Source organism: Mobula birostris, chromosome 2, assembly GCF_030028105.1.
Source record: "Mobula birostris isolate sMobBir1 chromosome 2, sMobBir1.hap1, whole genome shotgun sequence".
NCBI classification, from domain to species: domain Eukaryota; kingdom Metazoa; phylum Chordata; class Chondrichthyes; order Myliobatiformes; family Myliobatidae; genus Mobula; species Mobula birostris.
The window spans coordinates 240,879,111-240,906,287 of record NC_092371.1 but is presented as its reverse complement, the minus strand read 5'-3'; the positions used below and the strand labels follow the sequence as shown (position 1 = coordinate 240,906,287).

General features: G+C 44.2%; 1 protein-coding gene across 1 annotated transcript in view; it reads right to left on the bottom strand.

The window, feature by feature from the left end:
* kcnk3a (potassium channel, subfamily K, member 3a) overlaps window positions 1-27,177 on the bottom strand; it is a 117,037-nt gene that overhangs the window by 31,504 nt on the left and 58,356 nt on the right. The window lies entirely within an intron of this gene.

Genomic DNA, 27,177 nt, shown 5'->3' with positions numbered 1-27,177 from the left:
TTGGATTCACTCTGTACTGCTGTAGAAGTACTGCCCCAATGTAAAGAACATAAAGAAGGCTTCACAGAGATATAATCATTGCATATAAAAACATCCTGAATGAGAATGAGAAATAAAATCAATGTGGGCAGATCTCCAAACTGCTTCTTCTAGTCCGTGGCCTCCTGCTGTGATAACATCTTATATTCCCTCTGGGTAGCCTCCAACCTGATGGCATGATTATCAATTTCTCCTTCTGGTTAAAACAAAAGTTCCCTCCCCTCCCCTCTTCTTCCATTCCCCATTCAAGCCTCTTACCTCTTCTCACCTGCCTATCACCTCCACCTGAGTCCCCTCGTCATTCCCTTTTTCCTATGGTCTACTCTCCTCTCCTATCAGATTCCTTCTTCTCCAGCCATTTATCTTTCCTACCCACCTGGCATCACCTATCACTGCCCAGCTCTCCTCCTTTCCTTCCTCCGACCTTTTTACTCCGGTGTGTTCCCCCTTCCTTTCCAGTCCTGAAGAAGGGTCTCAGCCCGAAACATCGACTGTTTATTCATTTCCATAGATGCTGCCTGGCCTGCTGAGTTCCTCCAGCATTTTGTGTGGGTTGCTTTGGATTTCCAGCGTCAGCAGACTCTCTGGTGTTGATGATTAGTTTCTCCTAGTGCTGGGGTTCACCTATTCCCACACCCATCATACTTGGCAGTCTCTCCTTTAGAGGTAACAACCTGCTATTAATCTCTGAGGATCTATCCTGGGACCCAACATATCGATGCAATTACAAAGAAAGCATGCCAGCAGCTATATTTTATTAGGAGTTTGAGGAGATTTGGTATGTCGCCAAAGACTCTCACAAATTTTGACAGATATAGCCTGAGGACACATACTCAACGTTTTAGGAACAGCTTCTCCACCTCCACTGGCACATTCCTGAATCATTCATGAGCCTATTTTTGCTCTCTTTGCACTGCTTTTTTAGCGTAGAGTATTTTATATATTGCACAGTAATGGCGTTGCAAGACGATGCATTTCACAGCATGTATCAGTGATAATAAACCTGATTTTGATTCTGTGTGAGGTGGAGCCGGCCCGCTGCTTGTGGTGGTCGTACCTGATGAGAGGGGGCGGCAAAGACAGGAAGGTTGTGAATTAGAGCTGGATTAGGTGGCTGAGTGGATCTGACGGCAGCTCTGATAGAGGAGTGTGGAATCGTGATGAGAGCAGATGAAAGGACTGCTGTAAGAGCATGCTGCTGAGTTAATGTGAGTAATGAACTGCTGCTGACACATTCGTGGGGTCAACGTTTACGTGTTTGAGATGGAGAAAGAGAGGGATGCAGGAAGAAGAAATGTTGTCAGTTCTGATCCATTTCATTTATTTCTCACATGTACATCGAAACATAGGGTGGTAGAGTGGAGATACGTCTCTACCAAAGGCAGTGTAAGGCACTGCTTCCCTCGGCTACCTGCAGATCTCCGTTGGGCAAGGCGTAGCACCTGCTCAGCCCCCTGATCAGGGTCATGTGAAGCCCAGCGAGCAGGTGGTGGATGGTCGTATGAGTAGCTGGTGCAGATCACAAGTCCTGATTATGTGACCACTGACACCAGGCAGACAATCTCTGAAGAGTATTGATAATGGCTGGGGTCACCCGTCTTGTCAGCACACTGCCAAGAAGAAGGCAATGGCAAACCGCTTCTGTGGAAAACTTTACCGAGAACAATCATGGTCATGGAAAGACCAAAATCGCCCACGTCATATGACATGGCACATAACGAATGAATGAACATCTAAACATGCAGTGAAGTGCATCATTTGTATTACCAACCCATACAGCCTGAGGATGTGCTGGGGGAGGCCTGCAAGAGTCACCACACATACCATGCTGTACATAAGGTGTTTGATAGGAAATAATAAAGTAACGCTGGACTTAGCGGGTGGAGGTGTTGGTCGACCTTACTGCTTGGGCAAAGTTTTTGCGTTTGGTCCTGTGTGGATGCTATGTGTCTCCTCCCTAAAGGGAGTGGGACATAAGCAGGATGTCTGGGATCTTACATGGTGTTACTGGTCCTTTTCCAACACCTTTCTGTCTATATGTCTTTGACGGGCAGACAGGCTGGGCAGTTTTTACTACCTGTTGCACATGCTTCCTGTCCGCCGCACCTCAAAAACTAACAGCAAGAAGAACACGTATCAACAGGAAAACCAGTCCCTTTTCTCCCTCCCACACAATGACACACACAGACTGGTCTCCAACCCCAGGGCAGGCCACCTCTAGAGTCCTTGGCCTCAGACTCTTCCAATCTGCAGACGCCTCAGGCCCAGGCATCAGGCCTGAGACATCAGGCCCTCAAGATCCAGTCCCTGGCCCACATTCATGGTCATCAGCTCACTGACTTCCTGACCACCCCCATCCATCAACCTAGGGAACTTGGCCATTGGGCCTAGACTTCCTGATCACTTCCACTTCCTCAACCTAGGGCCCTTGGCCATCGGGCCTTGCCTTCCTGACTGGCTGACTGTGGTCTTCCACTTCAGGCTTTGACCTTCAGTATCAACACCAGGTCTCGCCAGTCACGGTTTAGCCCAAGACTCCGGGCTCTCGTGGGATTCAGACTGCGGGACTCACCAGCCTGGGTCATCCCTGGCCTGTGAAATGTGAAATGTGAAATGTGGGAAATATAAAATTGAAACCTGGGTAACAAAAGAGTATTGGATAGCCTTTACTTTGAAGGGTTGCTTTTGGCACAGTCTTGCCATCTCCCAAACACTTTACAGCCTTACCTATCTGATTGCAGCTCCTGTGACACACACCACTGACACCACTCCCCAAACATCCCACCCATCACTAGCTCCTCAAATGCCCACCAGCCATTGGCTCGTATCCAGGGTGCATGTCCTGTTAGGAGACTGTCGATGTTTGCAGTAAACCTGAGACCTATGAGGCAGAGCAAAGACTCTGTGAGATGCTGAAGTTTCATAAGTTTTGCTCAGTCCACACTCGGAGAATTGTGAGCAGTTTTGGGCCCCTTTAACGAAGAAAGGATGTGCTAACTTTGGGGAGGGTGCAGCGGAGGTTTCAGAGGTGATGTGGGGAAAAAAGGGTTAATTATGAGGAGTGTTTGATGGCTCTGGGCCTGTACTCACTGGAGTTTAGAAGAATGAGGGGGAACTATTCACATAAAAATTGATTACCTGGTGAAACAATGAGTAAATCTAGGATCTAGGATCAAGGATCAAGGATCACTTCTAATTGATACATTCACAACATCAAAGATATAAAAATAGATCTTTAACGTGTTAGGAATTTGTTCTGATGTGTTGGTCAGGGCAAGACATGCAACAGAAAACATTCAACAATTAAAAGAATAAAGTTAGAGGTTAATGTATGGTTATGGTATAAAATATGCATAAATACATAAATACAAGCCTGTATTAACAATGTAAACGGCATTATAAAAAGTGGTTCAAAGTGTTTACGGAGCAGTGACTGAGGTAATAGATAGAGGGAGGTGATTGATCTGATTAACTCCCTAAGATGGTGTGAAGTTTGGGCAACCAGGATTCAATTCCTGTTACTGCCTGTAAGGAGCTTGTACGTTCTCCCTGTGACCCTGTGGGTTTCCTCTGGGTGCTCTGGTTTCCTCCCTCAGTCCAAATACGTACTGGTTGATCGGCCGATTGGTCATTGTAAACTGTCCTGTGATTAGACTAGGGTTGCTGGGTGGCACGGCTCAAAGGGCTGGAAGGGCATGCTGTATCTCAATAAAATAAAAATAAAAAGTGGTTTAAAGTGTTTACAGTGCAGCACTCTGACTGAGCTAATAGATGGGGGAGGGGGGAGGGGGAGGGGCGGGGAGGCTAACTAGAACGGTTAATCAGATTAACTGCCTGGGTGAAGAAAGTTTTAAGATGGCATAAAGATTTCCCTTCAATAGCCCTATAGAACTTTCCAGAAGGAGGCATCTGGAAAAGGTAATTTGCACAGTGGGTTGCGTCCACAGTGATATTTCCTGCCCGATTCTGTGACCTGGACACATACAAGTCCTGCAATGCTGGTAGACTGCGGACAATAACCTTTTCTACTGACCTGACAGTTCTCTGCAGTTTTCATATACTGTGAGAGCATGATACACCAAACGAGACAGCAATGGCTGATGTGAGGATGCTCTCTGTGATGGCAGTGTAAAATTCCATCAGGATGTTCTGGAGAAGATGGATTTTTACCAACTGCCAACTAGTCTAAAACACCGCAAGTCTAATACCTGTGATGTGATACCATTGATTCCATTCAGTAGGTAAGCAAGTGGTTAAATATACAATGATTTCCAGTTAATTGAGTCATTGGTTAATCGGGGCATCAGCTTATCTGATCTAACTCTTAAAGAACAGAAACTAATCAAAAAAATGCTCAAGATCCACCTCATTTACACGATGCAACTTAATTGGGGCAGGAGACTATGGCTGAACAGTTTCTATCTAGCAACAGTCCCATGCACTTGTGTGGCCATTAGACACAACACCATGCCTAGGGCAAGCAGTTTTTACAGCGTCACTTCTGTGTGTTGTGTTCAAAAAGCAGTGATTTTTGTCACCGATAGCTGGCAAGAAATAAGCAGTAACACAGTACATAACTGTTTTGCTCACCGAAGTTTCAAGCATTCAGGCTTGGAATGTTAGAAACAGCCGGGAGAGGCAATGAAACGACTTCAATACGTCGTCAAGTGAGGAACTATAAAGAATTTGAAGGTATTGACAATCATTTTGAATGTTACAATGAAAATGAAGATTTAGAAGATGCAATCGTTGATATTATTGTATGAAGACAGTCCATTATCTGCACTGATTTTGTTAATTTACAGTTAATCAAAAGAACACAGCAGCATACACTGGATGAATTTCTCAGTCGGTAACTATTAGGAACTCATATATAGTTTTATAGTACCGTAGCAGTATTGGTAGTATTCTGATTTGTTCAGTTTTTCACTTAAATGCTAATTTCTTACTCAGTTAAATGGTAGTTTGTCTTTTTTATATCTTTTTAGCTTCAGCTAACTGGGACAGCCACTTAATAGAGCCAAAACATGCTTGCCCAATGTGTTCCAATTAACCGGAATCCACTGTGTTCTAATTTTGCTGAAAGGTCATCAATCTGAAATGTCAACTGCATTTCCCTCTCCACCCTGAAATATTTCCAACATTTTCTGTTTTATTTACATTTCCGGTATTTGTAGTTTTTCACTTTTAAATTTCAATATTCCTACAAAACAAATCTTAGTGGAAACAAACAAGAGAAAATCTGCAGATGCTGAAAATCCAAGCAACACACACAAAATGCTGGAGGAACTCAGCAGGCCAGGTAATATCTATGGAAAAGAGTAAACTGTCAACGTTTCGGGATGAGACCCTTCATCAGGACTGGAGAAATAGATGAGAAGTCAGGTGGAGGAAGAAATACAAGGTGGTAGGTGATAGGTGGAACCAGGAGACAAAGGGGAGGGGGTGAAGTTAAGAGCTGGGAAGTTGATTGATGAAAGAGATAACAGGCTGGCGAAGGGGAAATCTGCAGGAGAGGGTAGAAGACCCATGGAAGAAAGGGAAGCGGGGAGCACCAGAAGGAGGTGCTGGGCTGGTAAGGAGATAAGGTGAGAGAGGGAAACAGGAATAGGAATGGTGAAGAGGGGGGGCAATCACTTCACAGATACAATCCTTATTTCTCAATCCCATCACAATTCTTATTTTCTAAGTTCAAAGTAAATTTATTATCAAAGTACATATATATCACTATATACAACCCTGGAATTCATTTTCTCATAGGAATACTCAATAAATCTGTAGAATAGTAACTATAACAGAATCAATGAAAGACTGCCCAACTCAGGCATTCAACCAGACAACAAACTGTGCAAATACAAAAAGAAAGAAACAATAATAATAAATAAGTAAGCAATAAATATTGAGAACCTGGGATGAAGAGTCCTTGAAAGTGTGTCCCATTGGTTGTGGAACGTTTCAATGATGGGGCAAGCGAAGTTGAGTGAAGTTATCCACTTTTGTTCAAGAGCCTGATGGCTGAGGGGTAGCAACTGTTCCTGAACCTAGTGGTTCTGAAGGCTCCTATACTTTCTTTGTGATGGCAGCAGTGAGACGAGAGCATTCCTTGGGTAGGGTGGAATCCCTGATGATAGGTGCTGCTTTTCTCCAACAGTATTTCATGTAAATGTGCTGAATGGTGGTGAAGGCTTTACTTGTGACAGACTGTTACTTTCTGTAGGATTTCCCATTCAATTCAATTCAAAAAAATCTTTTCCTTGTGGAGCAATTCATTATACCAATAAGAATTCTTATGGACTGCTACGCATTCTTTCAAAGGCGGATGGAATGGATACATAACATGAAATTGACATCAGATATAAATTATATGTGCTCTTGATTTGGATTCTAACTATATTCTGCTTTTTGGACAAATTGTACTCCACCAAGGACGGTCCCAAAAGCCCCACTGTGAAAGGTGAAGGTTTGGGCCTGGAGCTGGCAACTCCATCCAATAATAAACCGTAAACACAAAATAATCTGCAGATGCTGGGGTCAAAACAACACTCACAGCATGCTGGAGGAACTCAGCAGGTCGGGTAGCATCCGTGGAAAAGATCAGTCGACGTTTCGGGCTGGAACCCTTCGTCATGACGAAGGGTTCCGGCCCGAAACGTCGACCGATCTTTTCCACGGATGCTACCCGACCTGCTGAGTTCCTCCAGCGTGTTGTAAGTGTTCCATCCAATAATAACCCAGAACTGCAGAAACACCTACAGAAGCTCCAAAAACCTCATCCCTGAGAGAGGAAGGACCTTTGCCTGGAAGGCATATGAAGTCATGCGGTGAAAGCCACAGAGCCGAACAACCACAGGGAAGAGAGGCCGGCCAAAGCACACCTGACAATGCGGTCTTGAAGCTGACACCAAGAGGTCGGGCTACACCCGGGGACAGCCTGAAAGATGGCCTCAGGACTGAGGTCTCTGGTCAGCTGCTGTCAGCACTCTATGCCCCAGTACGGCTGATGGGCTGAAGAAGACTATACCACTGACAGCTAATTAATTTTACTTAAGTGCTCTTGAGATAAAGTACTTGCATAAGGAGCTGTCTCCAGGCGGTATCTAATCTGATCATTTTCTTCTCTGTGTTTTTTTTGTGATTCTAATGGTTATTTCCCAACAGAAGGGAAGTTGTGCATTTTACCATGTCAGATGTTGTAGTTGTTATCGCCAATTAACTAGACTCTGACAACCTGCTCTTAATCCTCAACCACACTTTATTTACATGTGCACAAGGAGAACATCATGGTTCCCATCTCCACACTGATCTGGAGTTTGAACAGAGGAATACCATTTTTATATAGAATTAACTAGCAGTTATGGATATTGATCATGTGGTAAGCGGTATATGCTCAAATTCCCTATTTGCAAGATCAATTGCCATTCACAATATGTTCGAACGCCTCCTCAATCCGGTCTTCTCAAGGAACAGTCAGTCCCACCATGACCAACCACCTGCTTTGAGGTTTCTGACAGAAATAACCATGTCAGGCCTTGGGTATGATGATGATGCAATGAAGTCAGGGAGCTTTAATTACGTGCCAAGATCAACTTTCAGTTGGCAGTCAGACGCCATGACGAGCAAGCCTGCTGGTGATCTGGGCTGAGGCTGTGGTTGTGCTAAAGTCAATAGAAACTACAAGCTAGCAACCAATAATACTGTGAAATTAATAAAATAATTGTCCCCTAGTTGCATCCTTTGGTTATATTCCTACCTTTCTTAATTTTATCAGCAAAGATCTTATCAATAAGGTGAAAGTTTTAATCTTATCTTGTCTTGACCAAATGGCTCCGATCCCTTGCTGTACAAAGAGAAGCTATGCTCTTCAAAGACCTTTCTTGGACTGACTGCATACCATCTATAAACTATCCTTACCTGGACATTAATTAATCCTTGCCTTGCTGCAGCTTCCACAAGGTCAATCACTCGCCACACCTCAAACTCAGTCCATTTGTGAGGATATATTCAATATAACACTGATAATTCTTCAACATGCACCAGCCACTAGTACTGATCAGGCATTGACTTACTTCAATGAACAAAGTTGCATTTATTGCTCACCAATTGGTTATGGAGCAACACCACAACATTGTTCACTTAATCGTCCTGTCAATGCTAGCACACTGCTGATTAACTAAAAGTGTCATCAAGGGAGCTAATATCGTGAGTGGTTAGTTGCAGTTGGAGCCAGCCTGCAACATAAGCCAGGAATCAGTCACTAATTGATAACTCTCACACGAAACAGAGAAGGATGGCAAGAATAAAGAAAGACAGGATCCTTTAGCGTCCTCTGGTTCCTCCTGTGAAAGGATTGGATTGCTTAAAAACTTGGAAGAGCAACACAGCATATTCCGTCTGGGTGGCTCCCAATGTGATGGCATGAACAATCAATTCTCTACTTTTCCCTCCCCCTTCTTTCCCTTTCTATTCCTCATTCTGCTTCCCCTCTTACCCCTTCTCTCCTCCTCACCTGCTCACGTAGGTTGTGTTGGGCACATGGCCAAGTGGTTAAGGTGTTCGTCTAGTTATCTCAAAGTCGCTAGTTCGAGCCTCAGTTGTGGCAGTGTGTTTGTGCCCTTGAGCAAGGCACTTAATCACACATTGCTCTAGTCTGTGCGAGGAGTGGCGCCCCAGACAGACTTCCAATCTGCGCCTTGCAAGGCATGAAAATGCCCGACGCAGGCCTCTCATGGTCTGAGTCGACGTTCCCTTCCCTTCCCCGCCTGCTCAACATGTCCCTTTGGCGCCCATCCTCTTTCCATTTACCCCATGGTTCACTCTCCTCTCCCGTCACATTCTTTTTCAGTCCCTTCCCTTCTCTGCCTATCACCTCCCAGTTTCTCACTTCATCCCCCACCCACACCAAGTTACCTTCCCCCTCACCTGGTTTCACCTATCACCTCTCCCACCATCTTATTCTGCCTTTTACTCCCTTCAATAGACAATAGACAATAGATGCAGGAGTAGGCCATTCGGCCCTTCGAGCCAGCACCGCCATTCACTGTGATCATGGCTGATCATCCACTATCAGTATCCAGTTCCTGCCTTATCCCCATAACCTTTGATTCTGCTATCTTTAAGAGCTCTATCCATCTCTTTTTTGAAAGAGACTTGGCCTCCACAGCATTCTGGGGCACAGCATTCCATATATCCACCACTCTCTGGGTGAAAAAGTTTTTCCTCAACTCCATTCTAAATGGCCTACCCCTAATTCTGAAACTGTGTCCTCTGGTTCTGGACTCACCCATCAGCGGCAACATGCCTCCTGCCTCCAGCGTGTCCAATCCCTTAATAATCTTATATGTTTCAATCAGATCCCCTCTCATCCTTCTAAATTCCAGTGTATACAAGCCCAGACGCTCCAATCTTTCGACATATGACAGTCCCACCATCTCGGGAATTAACCTTGTGAACCTACGCTGTACTCCCTCAATAGCAAGAATGTCCTTCCTCAAATTTGGAGACCAAAACTGCACACAGTACTCCAGGTGTGGTCTCACCAGGGCCCTGTACAGCTGCAGAAGGACGTCTTTGCTCTTATACTCAATTCCCCTTGTTATGAAGGCCAGCATGCCATTAGCTTTCTTCACTGCCTGCTGTACTCGCATGTACTTCCTTTCCAATCCTTTTGAAGGATCTCAGCCCAAAACGTTGACTGTTTATTCACCTCGTTGACCTGCTGAGCTCCTCCAACCTTTTGTGTTGGTTGGTCTGCTTCACTAACATCCTTCAGGGAAGTAAATCTGCTTTGTTTAGCCTACACGTAAAGATAGACAGATAGATAAATAGATAGATATAGATAGGGTGCCTCGGACTTTTGGACAATACTGTATTTGTCAACAGAGCAGAGAGCGAGTTTGTAAATCTGGTGGGAGAAAAGGGTGTTGGGAATGGTGAGGGTGGAGTGCCACTGAAGGGGTGTGGGACACGTGTACAGGGGGTGGGGGGTGGCACAGATGCAGACCCACCCAGCCCTGAGACACCAGATAAGGTCATTTGATTCGAAACCAACACATACAAAACACCGGGGGAGCTCAGCAGGTCGGGCAGAAGCTGCAGGTCATGCTGCCTGACCTGCTGAGTTCCTCTAAGGCCTTGTGTGTGTTGTTTTGGATTTTCAGTGTAGGCAGATTTTTCTCGTGCTTGATTCCAAACAATTGGTTTATTGATCATTCAAGAATGTCTCTCTGGTGCTTCCTGCTCCCTCCCCTTTTCCCAACCATGATTCCCTCTCTCCCTGCCCTCTCCCTTCCCCTTTTCCCAACCATGATCCCCCTACTCCCTCCCCTCTCCCTTCCCCTTTTCCCAACCATGATCCACCCTCTCCCTGCCCCCTTCCCACTTTCAGTCCCCTTTGCACCATAGATTTTTTAATTTTCTTCTTGTTTAGAAAGTAGCTAAAAGACCACGAACATATACTCAGTGGCCACCTTATTAGGAACAGGAGGTCACGGAATTAGTGTAGGATTAATTTGATGGTCAGCATGGATTCAGCAGACCAATTGGACTCTTACCGTGCCCTGACCATAATGTCCCAGCTCAGCTCAGCCTGAAGAAAAGGACACCAGTGTAAGCTTATCCCATGTCACAACTTCTGTACAATTTTAATTACTTTAATAGTTTCACAGCACACAAATAACGAGCAAATTAGCTACAATTTACTTAGATTCCAATTCACATTCAGATTTATTAATCACCTGGATATTGAAACACACAATGAAATGCATCGTTTGCGTTAACAACCTACAGACTTAAGGATGCACTGGGCTGCAGCCCACAATTGTCACCACACATTCCGGCACCAACTGAGCACGTCCACAGTGCTCGGCAGTGCAAAACAGAACACAACAGAATGGTACACAGCAAGCAACAAAACAGCACAAAACAAGTCTCTGTCTCTTTCCTCCTTCCCACCCACATAGATGGACTGGACTCTGGATGTCTTTCATACCATGTCCACATCACTGGCCTTTGCAGGGTGGGCAAATGTCTGACCACTAACTTCCCCACATCACTGTCCCTGAACCATAATTAGACTTCTAACTCCCCCAGAACCCTGTCCCTAAACCTTAATCAGACCTCTAACACTCCATATCCCTGTCCCTAAACCCTAATCTGACCTCTAACTCCCCTCATCCCTGTCCCCAAACCCTAATCTGACCTCTCACTCTCCCACATCCCTGTCCCTAAACCCTAATCTGGCCTCTAACTCCCACATCCCTGACCGTAAACCCTAATCTCACCCCTAGCTCCCTGCACTTCTGTCCCTAAACCCCTAGCTCCCCTCTTCATCCCTGACCCCTATCTGACCCCTAGCTCCCCTCTTCATCCCCAAACATTGTATATTTGGACTTTCAGAAGGCCCCTGACAAGGTGCCACACATAAAGCTGCTTACATAGTTGGAGCATTGGCTGATTGGTAGGAGGCAGTGAGTGGGAATGAAAGGATCCTTTTCTGGTTGGCTGTCAGTGACTAGTGGTGTTCCGCAGGGGTCGATGTTGGGACCGCTTCTTTTTATGCTGTATATAAATGATTTAGACAATGGAATAGATGGCTTTGTTGCCAAGTTTGCAGATGATACAAAGATTGGTTTAGGGGTAGGTAGTGTTGAGGAAACAGGTAGAATGCAGAAGGACTTCGACAGATTAGGAGAATGGGCAAGAAAGTGGCAAATGAAATACAATGGTGGAAATTGCATGGTCATGCACTTTGGTAGTAGAAGTAAATGTGTGGATTATTTTCTAAATGGGGAGAAAATCCAGGAATCTGGGATGCAGAGGGAATTGGGAGTCCTTGTGCAGAACACTCTGAAGTTTAACTTGCAGGTTGAGTCAGTGGTGAGGAAGGCAAATGCCATGTTAGCATTCATTTCAAGAGGTCTAGAACACAAAAGCAGGGATGAGATGCTGAGGCTTTACAAGGAACTGGTGAGGCCTCACCTTGAGTATTGTGAGCAGTTTTGGGCCCCTCATCTTAGAAAAGATGTGTTGGCATTGGACAGGGTCCAGAGGAGGTCTACAAGGATAATTCCAGGAATGAAAGGGTTATCATACGAGGAACATTTGATGGCTCTGGGTCTGTACTCGCTGGAATTCAGAAGGATGAGAGGGAATCTCATTGAGACCTTTGGAATGTTGAAAGGCCCAGACAGAGTAGATGTGGAAAGGGTGTTTCCCATGGTGGAAGAGTCTAGGACAAGAGGGCACAGCTTCAGGCTTAGACTGATTTTAGAGTAGCCTACTGTGGGCTGGACAGCCTGTACGATACTGTAATGTTCTAAGTTCTTAATGTCACACTGTATGGAGAGGAATCACTAATCAGGTCAATGCCATGACACATGTATCTGTACCCAGAAACACGGAAGGTGTGAGCTTCCTGGTACAGAGCGGAGCTTTCATCTCTGTCTGTCTGTATCTTGTTTTACGGCGGTTGGCATCCAACTTAATGGTGCATTACCGCCACAGCTTTCATCTCCCAAGCTCCTTTCCCATATCTATGTTTCTTACCCTTTCAAACATGTCATGATTATACCAAATGTTTCCCAGATAGAAATAGTAATGTGTATCATGTGAGCAATAATTAGAAACAACCCCTTACTTAGCCTCAAGTTAAATATGGAATCCAAATGTCCACAGGGGAACTACCTGTGACATCACTGGCTGCCCAGTGATAACTCTGCAATCTGTCCAATCCATGGTTCCTTTCAGAAAGGAAGTATTACAGGTTTTCTCCTTCACAAATATTAACAGAGCTGTGCACAACAGATTGCCTGAAGAAGAGGTGGACCATGTGGTGAGTCAGAAAGAAGCAAATCCACGAAAGCCCCGTGCTGCGATGCCTTTCACTGCTCTGGGAAGAGCTGTCTCTGCTCCAATGTTGATTGAAGGTCACTATGTAGCAGATGGTCATGCTGAGAGTAAACGCCAACACAGAATGCTTCGGCCAAGAGTCCTGGCTTTACATTGTACTTTCCATGTAGTTTGATGTAATGAACTGCATGTCACCTTTGTTGTGAGGTTGAAATAATGAGCTTTGGTTTCTGGTATCTTGCTCAGGTCTACAGAGATTCCACAAGCAAAAATTCCAGGAAACAGTACACCAGAAATAGGAACCAAAAATCTCTTAAGAGCCTGCTCGAAGTTTCAATAAAATGCAGGCTGATTTTGATCCTTAGACAAATTGATTTTAGAAGAGAGAGCATAGCATTACAGCCCAATACAAGCCCTTCAGCCCATGATGTTATGTTGATCTTTCAACCCAATCTAAAACCAATCTGACTGTTCCCTCCCACGCAGCCCTCCCTTTTACTTTTATCCACGTGACTAAGAGTCCTTAAATGTCTCTAACGTATCTCTACCACCAACCTTGGCAGTGTGTTCCACCACTCCCTGTGTAAAAAAAACTTACCTCTGAATCCCCCCTAATACATTCCTCCAATCACCTTCAAAAGTAGTATATATTGGTACCAATGGCATAGGTAGAAAAAGGGAGGAGATCCTGATTTGAGAATATCGGGAGTTAGGCAGCAAGCTGAAATGCAGGACCTCCAGGGTAGTAATCTCTGGATTGCTGCCTGTGCTACACACCAGTAAGAATAGGAGATAATGCTGAGGTACTAGTCAGGCCACACTTGGAGTATTGTCAACAGTTTTGGGTCCCATATCTCAGAAAGGAGGTGTTGTCATTGGAGAGAGTCCAGGGGAGGTTCACAAAAATGATTCCGGAAATGAGGGGGTTAACATATGAGGAACGCTTGGCAGCTTTGGGTCTGTACTCACTGGAATTTAGAAAAACGTGGGGGGGATTTCATTGAAACCCATCGAATGTTGGAAGGATGAGATAGGGTGGATGTGAAGAGGATGTTTCCTATGGTAGTGGTATCCAAAACTAGAGGGCACAGCCTCAAAATTGAGGGGGCAACCTTTTAAAACAGAAGTAAGGAGGAATTTTTTTAGCCTTTTTTTTATCCCACTGTTTAAGAAGGGATGGAGTAAGAAGAAAGGGAACTATAGGCCAGTTAGCCTGACTTCAGTGGTTGGGAAGATGTTAGAGTGCATTATTAAGGATGAGGTTTCAGGGTACTTGGAAGCATATGATAAATTATGCCAAAGTCAGCATGGTTTCCTTAAGGGGACATTATGCCTGACAAATCTGTTGGAGTTCTTTGAGGAAATAACAGGCAGGATAGACCAAGGAGAATTGGTGGATTGTGAGCAGTTAGGGGCCCATTCTCTAAGAAAAGATATGTTGACATTGGAGAGGGTCAAGAGAAGGTTCTCAAGAATTATTCCAGGAATGAAAAGGTTAACATATGAGCAGTGTTTGATGCCTCTGGGCCTGTATTTGCTGAAATTTAGAGAAATAATGGGGGAACTCACTGAAACCTATTGAGTGTTGAAAGGATGGATCTGGTGGATGTGGGGAGGATGTTTCCTACAGTGGGTGAGTCTTGTACCAGAGGCCACAACTTCAGAATAGAGAGACACCCATTTAGAACAGAGATAAGGAGGAATTTTTTTAGGCCATTCAGTAGTGAATCTGTGGAATTCATTCTCTGTGGGGGCCAATTTATTGAGTATACAGTACTTAAAGCAGTGGTTGATTGGTTCTGGATCAGTAAGGGTGGTAAAGGATACACGGAGGAGGCAGGAGACTGGAGCTGAGAGGGAAATGGATCAGCCACAACAGAATAATGGGGCAGACTCGATGGGCCAAATGGCTGAATCCTACTCCTATATCTTATGGCCTTAGGGTCTAAATTATGTTCCCTTTCATTAGCCATTTCCACCCTGGGAAAATGTTTCTGGCTGTACACGACCCTCGATTTCATTGTAATAGAAATATGTTCCAATCAAGTTACCCCTCATTCTCCTGAGCTTAAATGAGCTCACTCTTAGTTTGTCCAAGCCTTCCTCATAAGACCACTTGTCCACTCCAAGTATTAATCCAGAATATCTTCTCTTGTATTAACATCCAGCGAATTCATATCCTTCCTTGAACACTGCAATCCTGATGTGATCTGGCAACTGCACTGTCTGACGGGAGCATTACCTTCCTACTTGTATATACGCTCTCACTGCATGTTGACGAATACAGTGTGGTGCAAAAGTTCCTACTTGTATATTCAATGAGCAGAGACAGACATCTGAGAGTAAAAAATCTTCCTCATCTTAGTCATAAACGGACGACTTATTGCCTTCAGACTAACTCTTATCTTGTCCGCTAATGCCAAAATACGGACTACATTTGTCCTGCCAAGCTTCTCAGACCCTTGTCCAGACCTGTGCAAAAGGTGGATAGGGTAGTTAAGAAAGCTTATGGGGCGTTAGCTTTCATAAGTCGAGGGACAGAGTTTAAGAGTCGCGATGTAATGATGCAGCTCTATAAAACTCTGGTTAGGCCACACTTGGAGTACTGTGTCCAGTTCTGGTCACCTCAAAATAGGAAGGATGTGGAAGCATTGGAAAGGGTACAGAGGAGATTTACCAGGACGCTGCCTGGTTTAGAGAGTATGGATTATGATCAGAGATTAAGGGAACTAGGGCTTTACTCTTTGGAGAGAAGGAGGATGAGAGGAGACATGATAGAGGTGTACAAGATAATAAGAGGAATAGATAGAGTGGACAGCCAGCACCTCTTCCCCAGGGCACCACTGCTCAGTACAAGAGGACATGGCTTTAAGGTAAGGGGTGGGAAGTTCAAGGGGGATATTAGAGGAAGATTTTTTTACTCAGAGAGTGGTTGGTGTGTGGAATGCACTGCCTGAGTCAGTGGTGGAGGCAGATACACTAGTGAAGTTTAAGAGACTACTAGACAGGTATATGGAGGAATTTGAGGTGGGGGGTTATATGGGAGGCAGGGTTTGAGGGTCGGCACAACATTGTGGGCCGAAGGGCCTGTACTGTGCTGTGCTATTCTATTTTAAAAAAAGTCTTAGGCACATATACAGTATATACTTAGGTGGCTAAGACTTTTGCACAGGACTGTGTTTGTCAACATGGAGTGAGAACAGTGTATAAATCTGGGAGAAGCAACGGCTGTTGGGAATAGTGAGGATGGAAAGCCTTGGGAGGGGTGTGGGACAGGTGGCAGAGATGGAGCACCAGAGGTGGGGGGTAGTTTGGGTGCAGACACACCCAGCCCTGAGAAACCAGGCAAATCCGTTTGATTCCAAACAACTGGTTTATTGATCATTACAGAATTTGTCTCTCTGGTGAGTCCCACAGCCCCCCTTCCTTCTCTTTTTCTCAACCATGATTCCCCTCTCCCTGCTCCCTTCCCACTCTCCGTCCACAATAGAGACCCATATCAGAATCAGGTTTATCATCACTCACATATGTCATGAAATTTGTTTTTTGCAGCAGCAGCAGTATGGTGCAATTCATAAAATTACTAATATTGTGCAAAAGCCTGAGGCACCTTAGCTATATACGAAGACTTTTACTCTATGCTACAATGAGAACAGCTCTCATTGCTCTAAATGTTCAGGAGCATTGCCCCAACCTGCTCTCTCTTTCCTTGTGAGAAGACAATTTCATCCTTCCAAGAATCAATCCAGTGAACCTCTGCTGCACCATATCTATCAATGTCATGGCCAAGTAAGCTCGCCCACGCCTCTACTTCCTCAGGAAGCTAAAGAAATCTGGCATGTCCCTACCAATTTTTATCAATGCACGGTACTGGATGCAAAACTGGCAAATGCTCTGCGTGTGACCGCAAGGAACTGCAGAGACTTGTGGACACGGCTCAGAAACCAGCCTTCCCTCCATGGATTCTCTGTACACCCCCCACTGCTACTGTAAAGCAGTCAACTATAGACAAGTTCAAGTTGATTGTCATTCAACCAATGAAACAAAGTTCCTCCAGATCAAGGTGCACAGCACTGTGCATATAACACACACACTACACAAAGCTAATATTACCACAAATAAAATTAACGAATGATAAGGTACATTTACGACACAAGTTAAAAAGTGAACAGTATAATGATACTGACGCTTCGTAAGCGATGAGACCTGGGTGGTGGCAGGGAGTTCAGTAGTCTCACGGTTTGAGGGAAGAAGCTGTTTCCCATCCTAACAGTCCTTGTCCTAATGCTACGGTACCTCCTGCCCAATGGTAGGGGTCAGAGAGATTGTTGGATGGATGGGAGGGATCACTGACAATGCTCAGGGTCCTGTGTATGCAGTGCTTCTGATAAATACCTTGGATGAGTGAAAGAGAGACCCCATTGATCCTATCAGCTATCCTTACAATAATCTGCAGCAACTTGAGTTCAGATGTCTTGGAATTCCCATACCAGATGGTGATGCAGCTGGTCAGGACTCTCTTGGTGGTGCTCTTGTAAATGCGCGCGGCCATTCCGAATGAATATCGTATGTGTTAACTAGGGGGGCCCGTGCACAATCCGGATTTGATGGAGACAGCCGTGAGAAGCATGGAGGAACATCTGGAGTAACTTCTGAAACACCTGCTTCGCTGCTGCTGCTGCTACTGTGTGATCAAGAATCTCCGGTGACGAAGGCCCCAAATCTTCAGCTTTGCCTATTGCCGGGGCCGGGGTCAAAGCGCTCGGCAAAGATGGTGCTCGGTGTCGGAGAGCTGGTCGTTGGCTCGGGGTTTTTGGACGGACTCAGAGTCGGACTGTGGTCGGATGCTTCCAGTATGCTGCATCGGCAAGTTTGCAGCGCTGGAGGTTTACCGTCTGCGTGAGATGATTGGACTTTCAAGAGACTTTGAGACTTTTACCATGCCATGGTCTATCCTTATCAAACTACGGTATTGCTTTGCACTGTTGTAACTATATGTTATAATTATGTGGTTTTTGTTAGTTTTTAAGTTGGTTTGTCATGTGTTTCTGTGATATCATTCTGGAAAAACATTGTATAATTTCTTAATGCACGCATTACTAAATGACAATAAAAGAGGACTGCGTGTCCTCATAATCTAATAATCTCATTTGTTAGAAAGGGGGAGGGGTGCAGGGAGGAATCCTCACTCATCTCAATCTCTTCAGGAAGTGGAGACACCACTGTGCTTTCTTGACAAAAGAGGTGAAGTTGAGGGACCAAGTGAGATCATCCATGATGTTGACCCAGAATCGTGGTGCTCCTTTCCTTCTCCAAGAAAGAGCCGTTTATGTGCAGTGAGGGAGTGGCCAGCCTGTGCCTTCCTAAAGTCCACGATCATCTCTTTGTCTTGTCCACGTTGAGGCTCGAGTTGTTGTTTTCACACCACCCTGCCTGCTCTCTGTATGCTATCTCGTCATCGTTGTGGATGAGCCCAGTCACTGCTGTGTCATCAGCAAACTGGATCATTCTGTTTGAACTGCATCTTGTGGTACTGTCATATGTCAGCAGTGTGAACAGCTGTGGGGTGAGTACACAACCCCACCCACACCAGACATTCTCTCCTCCCCTCTTCCATCGGGCAGAAGACACAAAAGCCTGAAAACACGCTTCTACCCTACTTTAATAAGACTACTGAATGGTTCCCTAAAATGATATGATGGAGTCTTGATCTCACAGTCCACCTTGTTATGATCTTCCACTTTATTGTCTACCTACATGACAATTTCCCTGTAGCTGTTAGACTTTATTCTGCTTTGTTATTGTTTTTCCTTGTTCTACTTCAATGCACTGTGTTAAAAAATACACGTGGATTAAGATGTTAACTGTCCTGTTCTATCACCAGTGGGATCATCAGTTGATCTGCCACCTCTCTTCAGGAGTTTCGGCTCGCTTATGATCAAGACTCCCTCGAGGTGGTGGGCCAGCAGTGCTAAAGCACCACCTCCCACTGGTGAACTTAAAAACTTGGCATCTGCCTCGGTCAGAGTTGTTGGTTGCTTCCATCCAACAGATAGTCTGCTCTTCAGGTGTCTATGCAACTACTGAAGGGTTTTCAAAAGATGGATACACTGTCTGACTATCTACCCCTCTGGACATACTTGGTCCACACCCATGCTGATCCTTTCTCTGCTGCCTCAGCTACAACACTGCTGGTGAACTTGATCTCTCTTCTAGCGAAGCCAAGGTCATGCAGCTACTTCTGGAAAGTGAACGCAATAAACCCACGGCAGCCTGCTTCGAATGGATAGCATGAGACCTTCCACCCTCTGTCTCTGTACTCTGATCTTAATTCTGCATACTTGGTTAACTTGCGCTCATGGGCTTCATCGATGTTGTCTTCCCAGGGGACTGTGAATTCACCAATAACCACTTCTCTACTGGTGTCAGACCATACGATTATATCTGGACGCAATGTGGTTTCTCGGAGCTATCTGCTCCAGGAAACTGCCTTTCCCGTCCAGGTCAGCCTTGACACACCAATCGTTGGCTGAAGAAAGTATGCTTGATCGTGAGCCTGTGCTGTACACCCTTTTTAACTCTTAACTCTGCTTTGTTATTGTTTTTCCTTGTTCTACTTCAATGCACTGTGTAATAATCTGATCTGTATGCAAGATAAGTTTTTCATTGTATCTCAGTATATGTGGCAATAATGGATTCCAATTACAAGTAGATCACTCATTATGTGAGAATAAAGCTATCTCCGAATCAGAATTAGGTTTCATATCACTGGCATACGCCAGGAGTTTTGCTGTTATGTGGCAGCAGTACATTGCAAAACATAATAAAAACTGTAAATTACAGTAAGTATATCTATATATTTAAAAATTTAAATTCAATAAGTACCGCAAAAAGAGAAAAAAAAGTAGTGAGGTAGTGTTCATGGGTTCAGTGTCCATTCAGAAATCAGATGGCAGAGGGGAAGAAGCTGTTCCTGAATCATTGAGTGTGTGCCTTCAGGCTCCAGAACCTCCTCCCTGGTGGTAGCAATGAGAAGAAGGCATGCCCTGGGTGATGGGAGTTGTAAATGATGGGCATCACTCCTTGAGGATGTCCTGGATGCTGGGGAGGCTATAGCCCATGATGGATGGACTGATGATACAAAGTCTTATATCATTTGAGCAAGAATTTCTGTTGAATGTTTCATCCCTTTTGCAATCAAATACATTAGTCCACTAGCACTTTAGTTATTTAATGCCTCAGATGCTCAGATTGATTTTTTTTTGTGGTCCAAAGATTTTTTTATTTTTTAAAAGTTTATTACAAACAAACAAACAAAAATACAAAAAAAAATACAGCACATCCACAAAAACCACAACCATAACAAAATCAAATTAAATATTGAGCAGCAAAAGGGAGAAAAATATAAAGGCAAAAGTAAACATACACAGCAGAGGTGCACCGCACCAGAAAACCTCAGTCCTCACCCCATAAGAAAGTCCAATATGAGCCCCATATCCTTTCAAAGATGTCCCCTCTGTCCTCATTACATAGTCTCAGTCTCTCCAAATGTAAAGTATTTGCCAGTTCTCTCAGCCACAGATCGTACTTGGGCACAGAGTCTATTTTCCACATTTGCAGGATTAACTTCTTAGCAATCCCCATTCCAAACAATACAGCCATTTTCTTTCACACATATTGGCTGAAGATAGGGAGCTTGTTGCTCTAAGGATGGCTATGAACAGGTCTGGTTCCCACCGCTTCCCAAAAGCCTCAGAGAAACAGTGATAAATACTTTTCCAGTATTCATAAAGCTTACAACATGACCAGAATGAATGTGACAATTTACTGTTCACAGATTTACATCTATTACAAACTGGTGAAACATCAGGGTAGAAACTGTGCAACTTTTCTTTGGAATAATGGACTCTATGTATTGTTTTAAACTGTGTAAGACTGTGTCTGAAGCTGACCGAACGATCATGTATACCCTTTAAACACTCATCCCAGACCTCCTCCTGTCAGTTCTATACCCAATTCATCCACCCATGCCTGTTTAAAACCTGCAGTATTCACCCGAGCTCCATTATGTAGGATCTGATAAAAAATAGGATACCGCACTACGAGTTACAGGATCAAATTTATTTATTGCCTCCAGGGACTCATGTTTGTCTAAAGCTTCGAAGTTAGGTACGTATATATTTCCTAACATAATCTCAAATTTGTAAATATCTGAAAAAACTAGATGCAGGGATATTGTAATCTGCTTGTAACTGCACAAATGAGGCAAAGTTTCCATTTATAGGTCACCTACCCTACAGATGCCTCTCTGCTTCCAGGTAGAAAAAACAGTATCATTCAGGCCAGGCAAAAAGGAATGATTGTCACAAATCAGAGCGTCAATATAAGTTTTTGGGGCCTTAATGTGTAGTTGAAGCTGCTTCCAAATTCTTATAGTGCTGCCAACCACGAAGCTGTTACTAAAATGTGACTTATTAACTGCAGTGGGGCTATTAAGGAGAGCTGGTAAGGAAGTCTTCTTACAAAACACTCGCTCTATGAGTAACCATGCTGGGCACGAGTCTGAGGTAGAGGGTGGGCCTTTTTTCCACCATGCAAGAATGGATAGGCGGGCAGCCCAGTAATACATTTTAACATTCGCTTGGGCAAAACCACCTGCTTCCTTGGGCTTTGACAAGTGTTTTTTAGTAATTCTAATGGCTTTATAATTCCAAATGAAGAGTATAATAATTGAATCCAATTGCTTAAAATATGACAGAGGAATAAAACATGAAATTGACTGGAAAAGATGAAGAAATCGTGGCAGTACAATCATCTTGATTGTGTTAACCCTCCCCATCAAAGAGATTGGAAGGGTTTTCCAAAAGTCCATATTGCGTTTAACCTGTTCAACTTTGTTTCGCCAATTCACCTGTAAAAGGTCATCTGGGTTTTTTTTGTAATAGTCACAACAAGATAGGAAAAATTATCACAAGTTACTTTAAAGGGAATGGACTGTAAATACGCTGTATTAACCACTGCTGTGACTGGCATTAGTTCACGCTTATCCCAATTAATAGAGAAACCTGAGAAACTACCAAAATTATTAATTAGAGTCAGAAGGGTGGGTACTGATGTTTGTGGGCTGGAGATATATAAAAGGACATCGTCAGCGTATAACGAAAGGTGATGTTTATGTCCATGCATATCAATAGGAGATATCAAAGGGTCCTGTCTGATGCTAACAGCTAATGGCCCAATGATAACTGCAAACAAAAACGGAGAAAAGGGGCAGCCTTGACGAGTCCCACGATGAATTGCAAAAGGGGAGGAAATATTCTGATTAGTGATAATAGAAGCAGTTGGGTGTGAATAAATTATCTCAATCCATTTAATGAAAGATGGTCCAAATCCAAATTTCTTAAGTGTAACCATCATATTTGGCCATTCCACTTGGTCAAACACACGTTGCGCATCTAATGAAATGACTACAGCCTCTTCTGCATGTTTTGTATATAAAATATTGAAAAGACGATGCAAATTAAAATACATACGTCTACCTGGCATAAAGCCAGTTTGATCTGGATGAATAATAGAACAAATGCATTCTTTTAACCAATTGGCCAGGACTTTCCCAAGAATTTTGGTTTCAAAGGGCAGCGGCGAAATGGGGCGATATGATGAAACTACCTCGGGATCACGGCCTGGTCTTGGAATCAGAGAGACATTGGCTTTACATAAAGTGGGTGGCAATCTGGAAGCTATCCTAGAGTGATTCAACATTCGTAAGAGCAGAGGTGACAATTTTGGACCAAATACTTTGAAGAATTCAATGCTGAAACCATCCGGACCTGCTGCCTTATTATTGGGAAGGGAAGAGATGACCTTCTTGATCTCATCTAGGCTTATATCAGCATCAAGTGTATTTACTGAATCCGTTGACAGCGTGGGCAGATTCAGATTATCAAAAAATGCTTCCATAGCTTCAAAGTCCGGACCATATGTCACTCTGAACAGCAAAATTTAATCACACCATTTATTCATGACACCAATGGAGGCTGGAGGCTGAAGACAGCCTGTCTTGGGGTTTGAGAACTGTGTATCAAAAATCTGAGGTGCAGGTTTCCTTAAAGTTCAACTGTAGGTTGAGTTGGTTGTGAGGAAGGTAAATGTGATGTCAGCATTCACTTCGAGAGGACTAGAATATAAAAGCAAGAATGCAACGTTCAGGATTTATAAAGCACCGGTGAGGCCTCACCTGGTGTATTGTGAGCAGTTTTGGCCCCTTATCTAAGAAAGGACGTGCTGACATTGGAGAAGGTTCAAAGGAGGTTCGCGAAAACAATTCTGGGACTAAAAGGCTTATCATACGAGGAGAATGAGGAGTGTCTTCATTGAAACCTATTGAATGTTGAAAGGCTTCAATGGAGTGGATGTGGAGAGGATGTTTCCTATGGTGGGAGAGGCTAAGACCAGAGGACACAGCATCAGAGTAGAGGGGCATCCTTTTAGTACAGAGATAAAGAGGATAGCCTTAAGCCCGAGAATGGTAAATGTATAGAATTTGTTGCCACAGGTGGTTGTGAAGGTCAAGTCTTTATGTATAGTTAAGGCAGAGAGTGATAGATTCTTGACTGGCCAGGGCATGAGAGGATATAGGGAGAAGACAGAAGTTTGGGGCTGAGAGGGAAAATTGATCAGCCATGATGAAATGGTGGAGCAGATTCAATGGGCCAAATGGCCTATTTCTGCTCCTATATCTTATGGCATATGTTCATGGCTGGGTGGGTATAACAGGGCTTGCTTTGCCACTTGGTGTATTCTGTTTTGTTGTGTTCTGTGTTGTTTTGCCGAGAACTCTGGGCCAGAGTATGTGGTGAGACTTGCTGGCTGCCCTCAGCACAAGCCTGGGTGTGTTGCTTGTCACCAGAAACAACACTGTATGCTTTGATTCACGTGTGATAAATAAATCTGAATCCAAATCTGACTAATGGGAAGCAAGTCCGTCTACAGGAACTCTCCCGATGGCAGCCACAGTTACCAAGGGAATAGGGTTGCCATAGAGGTGAGAGAGACAGGAAAGAGATATACAAAACTCCTCAGTGTGCCTGAGGATCTCGTTACAATGAAATGATCCGATTAATTCCTGTATCACAAGTGGTTCTAAGCCACTATGAAATAAGAACATAAGACCATGATATTAGAGCAGAATTAGGACATTTAGCCCATCGAGTCTGCTCCACCATTCCATCATGGCTGATTTATTATCCCTCTTAACCCCATTCTCCTGCCTTCTCTCCATAACCTTTGACGCCCTGACTAATCAAGGACCCATCAACCTCTGCTTTAAATACACCCAATGACTTGGCCTCTCCAGCCACCAGTGGCAATAAATTTCACAGATTTGCTCCCCTCTGGCTAAAGAAATACCTCTTCATCTCCTTTCTAAAATGGACGTCCCTCTATTCTGAGGCTGTGCTCTCTCGTTATGGACTCCCCACTATAGGAAACATCTGAAATATAGGATGGTGGTGAATATCGGTAGCTCAGGTTGAGGCGATTGTTCACCAAGTTTGGCAATTAGCATGCAGATGTTTCATCACCAGTCGAGGTGATAACCTCAGTGCACAGTTGTTAGTGTTTCTCTCCAGGGGTTCATATAATCCCCCGTTTGCTTGCTTCAGTCCAGATTGGCTACCCCTACAATTTGTCATGTCCCGAGATCAGCGACAGTGGATCATGTCTCCGTACCGCCAGTTTGTGTTCCTGTAAACGAGTTGAGAGTTTACGTCCCATCTGGCCAACGTAGTTCTTACTGCAGTCTCCACAGGGACATTGCTTTTATAAAGGCTGATCAAAGAAGGCTAACACTGTGTTAGCCTTTGTTAGTTGAGGAATTGAGTGCAAGCTCGAGGTAGTGTTGCAGGTCTATAAAACACTTGGGATATTGCACTCAGTTCTGGTCACTTCATCATAGGAAGAATGCAGCAGCTTCAGAGTGGGTGTGGATGAAATTTACTAGGATACAGCCTTGATTGGAGAAAATGTCTTGTTGAGCAAGCTAGTGTTTTTCTCTTTGAACCAAAGGAAAATAAGAGGTGATTTGAAGAACTATACATTATGATAAGAGGCACGGATCGAGTGCATAGCTAAGGATTCTTTCCCAGACAGAAATGGCTAATATGATGGGGTATAATTTTAAAGTGATGGGAGGAAAGTATGGGGAGGATGTCAGAGTTAAGTCTTTTTACACAGAGAGCGGTGGGTGTATGACACACCCTATTGGGTGCTGGGGTGGTGGTAGAGGCAGATGCATCACAGATATTTAAGAAACTTTTAGATAGGCACATGGATGATAGAAAAAATGGAGAGTTATTTAGGTGGGAAAGGTTAGATTGATTTTAGAGTAGGTTATAAGGTTGGCACATCCTGTACTGTGCTGTACTGCTCCATTTTCTAAGTTCAAAGCACAGTCATTTCTGAAGGCATGTCAAATCATCTTAAAATGACGGTTATGATCAGTGATAGCAACTCAAATGAAATATCAACATAATGCTGGCTACTAAAACATGAGGCTGGTAGATATCGTGTGCAAGATGTCCATGTGACATTGAATATCCTTCGATTGCCATCTCATTCCTAAGCCATACACAATAGATTTGCATGTAAAATGTCCAGGTTCTCAGCATTTGTGTTGCCTCATATCTTATTTTCCCAGATAATATTTGTATTGTCAGACAAAGTGGATGCAGCCTCCTCACCTCGTCATCAATAAGCAGCTGAGGACCCAGCACTGATCCCTGAAGCAACCTATTAGCTGCAGCTTGCCATCTTACAAATGGCCCAATGATCCATGCATTATTTATTTACTATCTGTTAACCAATCCGCTGTTGATGATATATTATCCCCAAATCCATAAGCTCTTTAACTTTTGATGAAATGCATTTATCAGTCTAAATAGATAAGTTTGAGTTCAAGCATATTATCATTCAACCACACAAACTTACACAGACAAACGAGACAACATTCCTCCAGACCAAGGTGCACAACACAGTACATACAGTATAACTCACACACAACACAAAGCTAATATTACCACAAATAAATTAACAAATAATAAGGTACATCTAGACACAATTCAAAAAAATAAACAGCATAACAGTACTGGTGCTTCATATATAATAAGACCTAGGTGGTGACAAAGAGTTCAGTAGTCTCACGACCTGGGAGTAAAAGCTGATTGCTGTCCTAACAGTCCTTGTCCTAATGTGATTATACCTCCTGTCTGATGGTAATGTGTCAAAGGGAGTGTTGGATCGATGGGAGGGTTCATTGACAACGCTAAGGGCCCTGCATACACAGTACTCTTGATAAATACCTTGGATTTGAGGAAGAGAGACCCCGATAATCCTCTCGGGAGGGGGGAGAAGATGGCGGCGCGACGACAGCGCGCGCGGCCACTTCGGTGATGATGTCTGTTATCTGTCAAGTAGGGGACCGTGCACAATTCTGATTTGATGGAGACAGACGTGACAGCACAGCGGAACATCTGGAAAACTTCTGAAATACCTGCTTCGCTGCCGCTGCTACTGTGTGGTAACCGGAATCTCTGGAGCTGAAGGCCCCGAAATCCTCGGCTTTGCGTGTTTCAGCAGCCGGGGAGAGGTCGAAGGCACTCGGCAGAGGATGGCACTCGGGAGGCTGTATCAGAGAGGCTGGTCGAAAGCTCGGAGTTTTCGGACGGATGGACTCAGTGTTGGCTGGGGTTGGCTGCTTCCAAGGTATCGGCAAGTTGACGGTGCCTGGAGGTTTATGGCAGGGAGTTTCTCCCTTTTGCTGTCTGCTATCGGGGACTCGGGAGTCAATCGACTCGGGACTTTGAGACTTTTTTTTTACTGTGCCCATGGTCTATTCTTCATCAAATTATGGTATTGCTTTGCACTGCTGTAACTATATGTTATAATTATGTGGTTCTGTCAGTGTTAGTCTTTGGTCTGTCTTGTTTTCTGTGATATCACGCCGGAGAAACATTTCCGGAAAAACCAGTAAGGGGAAAGATAAAGGGGTGGGGGAAGGGAAGCAGGGAGGTGATAGGCAGGAAAGGTGAAGAAGGAATAGGGGAAAACACAATGGGTAGTAGAAGGAGGCGGAACCATGAGGGAGGTGGTAGGCAGCTGGGGGGGGGGGGCAGTGACATAGGGATAGGGGAAGGGAGGGGGAGGGAATTACTGGAAGTTGGAGAATTCTATGTTCATACCAAGGGGCTGGCACCCCTTTATCTTTCCCCTTACTGGTTTTTTACTTGGAACCTA